Source organism: Solanum lycopersicum, chromosome 1 (genome assembly GCF_036512215.1).
Source record: "Solanum lycopersicum chromosome 1, SLM_r2.1".
NCBI lineage: Eukaryota > Viridiplantae > Streptophyta > Magnoliopsida > Solanales > Solanaceae > Solanum > Solanum lycopersicum.
The window spans coordinates 57,660,800-57,670,137 of NC_090800.1; the positions used below are offsets into that span (position 1 = coordinate 57,660,800).

Below are 9,338 nucleotides of genomic sequence, written 5' to 3' on the forward strand. Positions count from 1 at the left end.
AAAATAGGGTGAAATAAAACTATATGAATGCTTATGTTTAAAAAATATTATACATAAGTAAAAAGGAAATTATATGGAGATTGGAGGCTTATAGTAAATACGATTTGAATTGTCAAGAGTATAAAAGTAAATATATTTTTCACATTTTTATTATAATCAAACAAATACAAATTAATTTTTAAAAATAAAGTAAAATGAATTTGTGAGCCACACATGCAATAACACTTTTTGTGACTCTTGAAAAGAAAAATTAAATTCTTCTAGAACCCTATTTTGACAATTAATTATATAATTATAAATTTAAAACTTTGTCCATAATAATGTTTAAAATTATTAACTTTCCATTGATCATCCTCATCATGGCTCTTCTATATATACTAGATGAGCGTAGCCTCTGCTAAGCACGGCCCAACATTTTACATTTTCCAGATATTTCATAAAGTTATTTGTGAAGGAATAGTAGTAAAAAAAAAGAAATATGTAGATGAACATAATGCTATATCTATTTCTTAAATGTGCAAATACCGTCAATACCAAATAACAATCATATATTGTTATCAGCCCTCAATCAAGGAGAGTACCTTCAAAATTAACATCATTTATTGACAACATAAATTCAAATATTTATAGATATAATTTTGCAATATAAATGAAATAATACATCATTAAAAAATAATGTTGAGTTGAACAAAACTTTCCATAGGACTGAAGAGTGAATATTTCTACTCCATCTGCTTTGTCTTCAACAGTCCTTATGCCGAACAATCGACATACTTTGATCAACCTGAGTTATAAAAAGGGAAAAGGTTTCCTTAAATAAACACCTTTATAGAACTTTATATTTTAAGAGGCTAGAATATATGACTAGACATATTAAAATCGAATAAGCTTGACTGTTTTTCAAATGAATTCTCTCTACATTTTGGCAGTGTCACCAAGAGATGAGGAAATTAATCATTGCCTAGACTCTTAAGGCATGACCAACATGGAAGAGGTTTAAATGCAATACGAACTTAGAATCACACAACTTACCTCATAAGAGAATCAGTGATACATTTTTTCTTTTCTTATGTTGATAGATAAGAACTAAAAATATTCTAAAAATCTAGATGTTTACCTTTTTGCGAATAAAGTTTTCCCTCACATGATTTCCGCTGTATAAGAAATAGAGAAGAGAGTTGTTGTAGATGCATCTCTTAAATCCACGAAGCTATATGTGCTCTGCACTCAAAACCATGGAAAAATTTAAAATCTAGTCAAAAGATTATAACTTAGTCCAAAGCCTACAAGTGAAATCAGATTAGTAAATCAATAAGAAAAGGATAGTTTTCGAAAAACTCGCTGATAAAATTAAGCTCCAACACGAAAGCTTACTGCACTAACAGAGGATACCAGTAAAATATTAACTAATAAGTATATAAAATTGATTCAAAAGAAATGTGGAAGTAGAGAAATGAACTGACAACTATTTGGAATTTCAGCATTACCCAAATAATTTTTAAAATCACATGTAAATTTAAGAAAGCTTTTTATATGGAAACAAAATTCACAATCCACAAAAAGCTAACCGGTAAATTATCAGCATCATATAATCTGATCACATTTAAAAAGAGCACCAAATTTGTAATGGGAAATAGTAGTATTCGTCATAATTTGCTGCAACCCACAAAATGATACCTCAAAAAAAAATCAAAAAGAACATGAAGTCTAATTTAGTTCTTGTTGAAAACTAGGCACCCATTAAAATATCATGTCAGAGAAAATGATAGACATAAAGACACTGATGATCTTAATTTGGTGTAGAAACAGAAAGTTATTACGTGCCGAGGAACTTATGCCTTAGACCATATATGTAGAAGCAATTCACAATTAAATCACAAATAAATTAACTTACAGTAATTTATGAAGCATTAATAGGAGGGAGTTACACAAATTGTTATCTCAGACCAACCATTTATAAAGTTTATCTTGAGTCTATTGAGTAAGTATTAACTAATGACATCAAATTTAAAAGAAGAGCTAGTTATCAAGAAAACATCAAATTTAAGGATGCCTTGTGTAAGCTCGAAAATGTTGAACTACTGACATGCTAAGTGTGTTCACTAAGCATTTGTCTAAAATTCAAAGTTATGCAATGAGGGCATCAAATTTCTCTGAAGTTATTGCATATCAGTAGAATTAATATAAGAATCAAGAATACACCATAGATCACCATATTTCTAAGATAAAAAGATGGTTGTCCAGTAATAGAAAGTGTGAGCTCTTCAACTCACATATATGTTAACCTCACACAAAAGATAATTTGTAAGAATTTCTTATCATTAATTTAGTAATGGATCATATAGTGATACATACAAATTAATATTGGATAGTGATTTTAAAATTATCGAGGTTACTGGTATCCTAGATGTTAGATGTACTAACTTATCATTATAAGAAGCTTTTTATGGTAGATGCTAATTATAGGTGAAACAGAACTTTGCAACATTAGAAAGCTATGTCTAATTAGCTTATTTGGAAGCATTAACTTATAATTTAATGGATTTTTTATTATAATAAGTTTATCCGGTTATAGGTTAAACCGCTAAGGGTCGTTTGGTTGGAAAGAAGTTATCCCAGAATTATTTATCTCGAGTCAAGTCTTATCTCATCACTAAGGTATAAAGTGTTGGATAAGTAGTCCAGAACATCCAACCAAATGCAAGATAAAATAATCATGCATGCATTTTATCCCTAAAATTCCTTATACCTCACACCAAACAACTCCTAGGAGAAATAGGACAAATCGAGCCCTAAATCGATAACCCTAAAGTCCAATAACGCTAAATCGTTCTGCACTATTAGTCTATTACATCAAAAACACAATATCGATAAATCAATAACATCTTTTGATTCGATTTATTGATTTTACCTGAAATATGTACAATAATATTGTCATCCATATTATCAATTTATCATAACAGAAGTGATAAAAAAAAACAAGAAACTGTTATTCATTATTCATTCAGCTTTCAGAAATTCACAATCATATAGTTTGTGGGAAAAAAAATCAAACTAATAGACTAATGCAAAAATATGATGGAAGTTTTCAATGAACACCCCCTTACTTATTTTTGTTCAAGAAAACATTAGTTGTGCATAGGTCAAACTTACATGTAATTATAAATACCTTGTTCTCGACAGACTCTGTGAATGCATACAATCAAAGATCTCAGCTGAGACTAAGAAGAGATCCATCAACAACTTTGTGTGCCTGGGAGTAAAAAGGCTGGGGTTGGTTCATCTTGTCAAGGCAAAATCAGTGTTTTGGGAAGCGAGAAGCGGAAAAAAGTGACGAGGGCTTGCTTCACAGAAGCGTGAAGCGAAGCGCTCGCTTTTTTAAAAAAAAGCGACATTTAGTATAAAAGTAAAAAAATTAAATAACTAAATAGAGCTAATAGTCTTATATTGAACGAAATTACATAGGCAAAAATACTCATGAGTCATAACATATAAAGCAAAAAATCAAAAACATAATTAAATCACAACGATTCAAACTCCTATTCTTCAACAAGGCTGCTAGACTGATCACAAAATAAAATAAAAAAAGCAAAAGAATTGAAAAAAAAACAGAGGCAGCAGTCAGTAATTAGAAACAGAGCAGGCAGGAAGAAAAGAAGAGAAGAAGAAGAAAAAACTAGAGTAGTCGAAACTCAGAGAGATGAAGAGATGAAGCACAGACAAAGATTGTATATTTCATGAGAAAAGAAACTCATAGAGATGAACTAATAAACATTAGCTAAAAAAGAGATGAACAAAAAGTTACCTACAGTCGCGGTCGAGGTTGAAGAGAGAGGCAGCCTCAGTCGAGATCGTCAGGAGAGAAAGAAGGGAAAGAAGTATTGTGAAAGAAGAGTCGCGAGGAGAGAAAGAAGGGAAAGAGTCGTGAAAGAAGAGTCGTGAGGAGAGAGAAGGTTATATTTCAGATTTTTTTTAAAAAAAATCCTAATTGTCGCTTTTTTTTTATAAAAAGCGCGCTTTATTGTGTTTTTGCCTTAGGGTCGCTTCTCGCTTCTTCATCTGAAGCGAGAGCTTTTTTCAGATCGCCTCGCCTCAAGATAAAAAAGCGCACAAGGGTCGCCTCGCTTTGAAGCGCGCTTTTCTGCGCTTTTCACAACACTGGGCAAAAAACATTGTAAATTCAAATTTCTTTCTTATCGAATCAAAACAGTGGACAAACCATTGAACCATCTCTTTACTAAGATGATTACTATTAAGTCAAACAATACGGTTAACACAAATCAAATTGTTCTACATTTAGAAAGAATAAATGCAATAACTTTGAAAAGAGTATTTCAAAAACATGATCATCTATAACTATGAAATTATCATTTATCTATAGCTATGATGTTTTTATCAAATATATTTACAAAGAAGAGTGAATGAAAAAAAATTGACAGGAGATGAAAAAAGAGTTTATTTTATTCATCCATAAAAAATATTAGATTGGGTATTAACAATATATTTGAAGGGATTTTTAAAAATATTCAAAAATAAGTCTAATGTACATGAATTCCGTAATCATTGTTATCTAATCCTAATAGACATTTTACACACAATATATCTTTCAAAGAAAATTAAAAAACGAAAAAAACATAGCAACCAAAAGTTTAAGGAAATTAAGTTGAAAGAAAACTATAGTTCACTACATTTTGCTAGATTTTCTCTATTTTTCTAAGATCTTTTGCCTGAAACAAAAGGGTGAGAAGAGAACTTTCAATAAAAGATTTTGCTGAAAATAGCCAAAAAAAAATCACATTAAAGTAACGAAGGCTATTTTTTCAATAAAAAGTTTCAAATTCCTTCCTTTTATAGGCCTCAGAATATCACCAAGAACAAGAACAACAAGGAATAGTTGTTTCTAATTCATTAAAGGTAGACAAAATATCTAAACTGTCATTATGTTAGCTGTGAAATTACGATGAAGTTAGAAATAACATTTAACATACCACAACAAATGAATTAGACTACTTACCTTGATCATTGAATTAATATTGGAAGGATTAATATATTAAACCGTCCATGTGAGTCCAAATGGAAGAGTTGGAGGCATGGAAGCCTTGCATAACCATGATTCCTAACGGTCACGTACCAATTAAATAACTCACTTTTGTTGTCGCCAACAGTGATGAGCTGAAAGAGGACATTCTTAAGTATTCTTGAAAGTTGAAGGAGAACTGAAGGTTGTTTTGTTTTGGAGAATAATCGAGTAGCAAGCACAACCTAAGAATAAAACGGAATTAACATTACTCGGTAGATAAAATCAATTTATCATGTACAATATATTTAACACGCCAATTTTATATAAGTAATTGAGAGGTCATTCAAAAGGTATAATCAAAAGGAAGATCATATACTGGTCACAAATTACCTCCCCTGTCCTGGGGTCGAGGATCAAAACTTTTTTATCCTAATCAAGAGATATCTTTGTTGTACATTAAAGGCTAAATATAATTTCAAAAAGAGTATGTAAATTCTATTACTGTGATTGACGCGGATTAACAAATTTATGTGATGCAAAATCAACAAATTGTCGTTGATGAAAAGCTCAGTATGTTCCACATTGATAGTTGGCTTGATATGTTCCTCGGCAGCAACCATTGTACCATAGTTATAAGCAGATGTTTTGTCCAGATGAAATTTTTTTTCTAGACAAAAGAATTTTTTTCAAGATAATTCTCTAAAACGTCAGGTCCAACTCCAACTCTATCTAATCAAATAGAGGAAAGATATAACATCTCAGATTATACAAAAAATTAAAGTTGTTATTTATTGTGATTGTATAATGCTCTTTACATAATTCAAAATAATATATCTTACCCTTTTTATCGCAATCAAATTTGTAAACATATAAGCAAGGAGTCTCTAAGAGCAAAATTGACTTTGACAACGAATTTAATAAAAGTTGTTGCTTGTTTACATCAAATGCAATTTGTATAGAAAAACATACTTGAAGAGAAATAAACATTTATCGTCATCAACATCACCAAATAGAATAACTTGATATCATAATTTTTAGGTTTATTTGTAAGAACTCTTGAGGATAATTATTATATGTTAATAATACACTTTGGGTTCTTCAATTGAGCAACTGTAAAGGATAGCGTGAAAAAATAAATGAATAAGCTCACACAAGTTTTTGAGCTAGATTTCAGTGTGCAAGATTTGCACGAAGTGAGAAGAAGATGAGCCATTAGTTACCGATCGCAGTAATTAAATTTCAATATCTGTCAAAAGGGCATAATCACTATGAATTTAACAATTGCCTATCTCTTCTATAAGGAATCACGATATGGTAGACATTCTAATACAAAGTTGGAATGAGAAAAAGAACTTAGAGCTAAGAGTACAAAGCAATTGAATTCAGATTACAATGTCTGGGATTGAAAAACCTAAGCCATAAAATTGAGGGAGACAAGTCTGAAGAAAACTGCTGCAAAATTTGAAGATTTACATACCTGAAATCATGAAGACCTGCGAATGGATTCATAGTTGTTGGAACAAGAGGGAGGGAAGACGTGAAGCTTGTAGAATTATATGTTTGGGCATAGAGTGAGTTTTAAATTTTGCATTTGGGGTGTGAAAAATTGAAGACGGATTATTCTAGAACTACTGATGGGCCCGTTTGGATGGACTTAATAAAACTAGTTTTGAAAAATTATTTTTGAAAGTGCTGAAACTTATTTTTAAAATAAGCAGTTATGTGTTTGGATAAAAGTGCTGAAGTTGTTATGCAAAACGTGAAAATGAAAAAATAGAAGAAACAGATGTTAGGGTTATATGGATAATTTTGAGATTGTATAAAAATATTAAGAGAAAAAAATAAAAATGTGGTCAACTTAAAACAGCTTATAAGGTAAAAAAAAAACACTCCTACCCCAACTTTTAACTTTTGGCTTAAGATAAGTTTTTTTTTAACTTAAAATAAGTTATTTTGAGTATTGTCAAACAATTAAATAAGTCAAAAAACCAGCTTTTAAATCAGTTTGACAAGCTTTTAAGCTGAACCAAACAGGCTCATAGTGAATTGTCACTGTAGAAATTACCTATTTTCCCCTCAAAAATTGATTATACCCACTAAATTATAATTTGCCACTATTTTATACATTAATTACCATTTTGCTATTGGTAGAGAGAGATTAATAAATTTGCATTAATGAAAATATTTATGTCATAAAAATTAGCTATAAAATAATAATAAGAATTAAAGTCATACAAACTTCATTTGCATTATTATAAATCATATGAATTTTTCTTCGTCTAAAATACTGAAATTCTAAGAAATAATAAATAGTAAACAAGTAAAACAAAAAGGAAACGGTCATATAGTAATAACTATTTTGAAGCAAAAATCCTTACAATATAAATCACATATGTAAGCGTTGATATATAGAGTCATTCTTTTGAATTGAGCATCACAAAAAATAGATTATGACAATTTCTAACTCTTGAGAAGTTTAATAATGCTGGAAAAAAATATTCAGAAACATATATCTACATCACAAGAGAAATTGTTAACAAAAAGATGTTGGAACATTACATACTATTATATATTAAGCAAAAAAAAAATATTATTATTATATCATCAAGAATAGTTTCATCAAGTACTTGAGTTTATGGAATATACCCTCTTACGATAGCACAATTTACTTCATCAGAATAGTTGTACCTCATATTCCACATACTTCGAACTCAGTAAATGACATTAAATCACACGAAATTTAAAAATGCAAGAAGAAGTAGTGTAGAATATTAAAAATAAATGCGGTTAAAAAATGAGAGGAATCCTCTCTATTTATAATCAACAAAGGGCCGATAGTATGAACAAGTGTTTGTTGTGTCTTATTTGTAAAGTCATGACCTTTTCGAGAAGTCACAACCCTTTGAAAAAATCATAACTTATTGAAGAGAAGTCACAACTCTTTGAACAAGTCACAAGTTATAAAAAATCACAATCCTTTAAAAAAAGCAACAACTCATCAAAAAAATTACAATTTATATTTGAGGGAAATTATAGTAATTTAACACTCAAGTTATGAGTTCATACTTTTAAGGTAATATAGATAGATATAGATATAAATAGTGAACACAAATATATTTGGGATACTATCGATTAATAGCGATAAAATGTTAAGTTCAATATACCAATCAATATTTTCTTTATCAATGTGTTAAGTCAAAATTTGACAAATAAAAAGAGATGGAGGAACTATCTTTTTAAACAAAAGGCATGCCTAAAGAAAATAATTATAGTTAAATAAAATATTTGTCCTAGATAAAAGAAAAAATGATAGTATTTAAAAATAATTATCGAAATTTGAGTAATCAGTTGATAAATTAACTCTTCTTTTTATTGAGCCTTTTATTCTTTTCCTTCTATGTACTTATATTATTTTTTATGGATAAATTGTAACTAAGTCATGATTACTAACATAATTAATTAAAATAACAATAATTTAAAATATTTATTTAAAATGATAGAATGACAATATTTTTAGAAAATAATATGTATTCATATTTAGTATATTTTAGAATTTTAAATTAATTTTATTTATGAAAAGAGTTATTTATTGGAGTAAAATACACACTAATAACCGTTTTAAACTGAAAAAATTAAACTAATACAATTTACCTTTTTTCATTACCATTCACCTTTCTTTCCCACATTTCATGTTTCTTCACCAAACCTCACCTTTCAAGTTTAGATTCTGTGAGGTGCTAAATTGTTGCTTACCAAGAAATTCTTTATCATTAAACTAAACCGATTTATTAATTTAAGCAGATTTGTCAATTGACAAAGTAATTTTCATCATCCAAAATTATTTTTTTGACTTGATGTGTAAAGCACAGATTATACACATTACGAATGTTCAGTCGATTTTTTTATTTTTTTTAAATATTCGTCATATATTTATAAATTTCAATTTTTTTGTGATTACCTTTTAATTTTTCAGATGTTGTAGATTCTAGAAATTCATATATATGTTTTTTTTGTTTGATGTTGAATACATTTTAATATTTACATTTTTTTAATATGATGTTCAATACATTTATATCATTATACAAAATACAATATAAAAACTAGAATGAATATAAATAAAAATAATATATCTATTAGAATGAGTAGACTTAGGAAAAGAAATATAATTTTGAAGAGAAAAATAAAACACAATAAAAAAATAAAATAAATACAAATATGTTTCTTAAATAACTACAAATTCATTTGACATACCTATTGGAATGAATACGAACTAATAAAGAAATACAAGTTTAATTATACAAAATCCAACATGAAAACT

General features: G+C 28.6%; 1 long non-coding RNA gene across 4 annotated transcripts; it reads right to left on the reverse strand.

The window, feature by feature from the left end:
- Nucleotides 1-481: 481 nt before the first annotated feature.
- LOC104646727 (uncharacterized) lies at nt 482-6,642 on the reverse strand. 4 transcript variants are annotated; one of them, XR_011221123.1, is made up of 5 exons: nt 6,498-6,642; nt 5,015-5,262; nt 3,154-3,253; nt 1,118-1,221; nt 482-784 (listed from the first exon to the last, which is right to left on the reverse strand). It is a non-coding gene; the product is annotated as an uncharacterized lncRNA (long non-coding RNA). The 4 variants fall into 4 exon arrangements; XR_011221124.1 differs by having other exon boundaries at nt 3,806-5,262; XR_003246201.2 differs by having other exon boundaries at nt 3,170-5,262.
- Nucleotides 6,643-9,338: the final 2,696 nt, after the last annotated feature.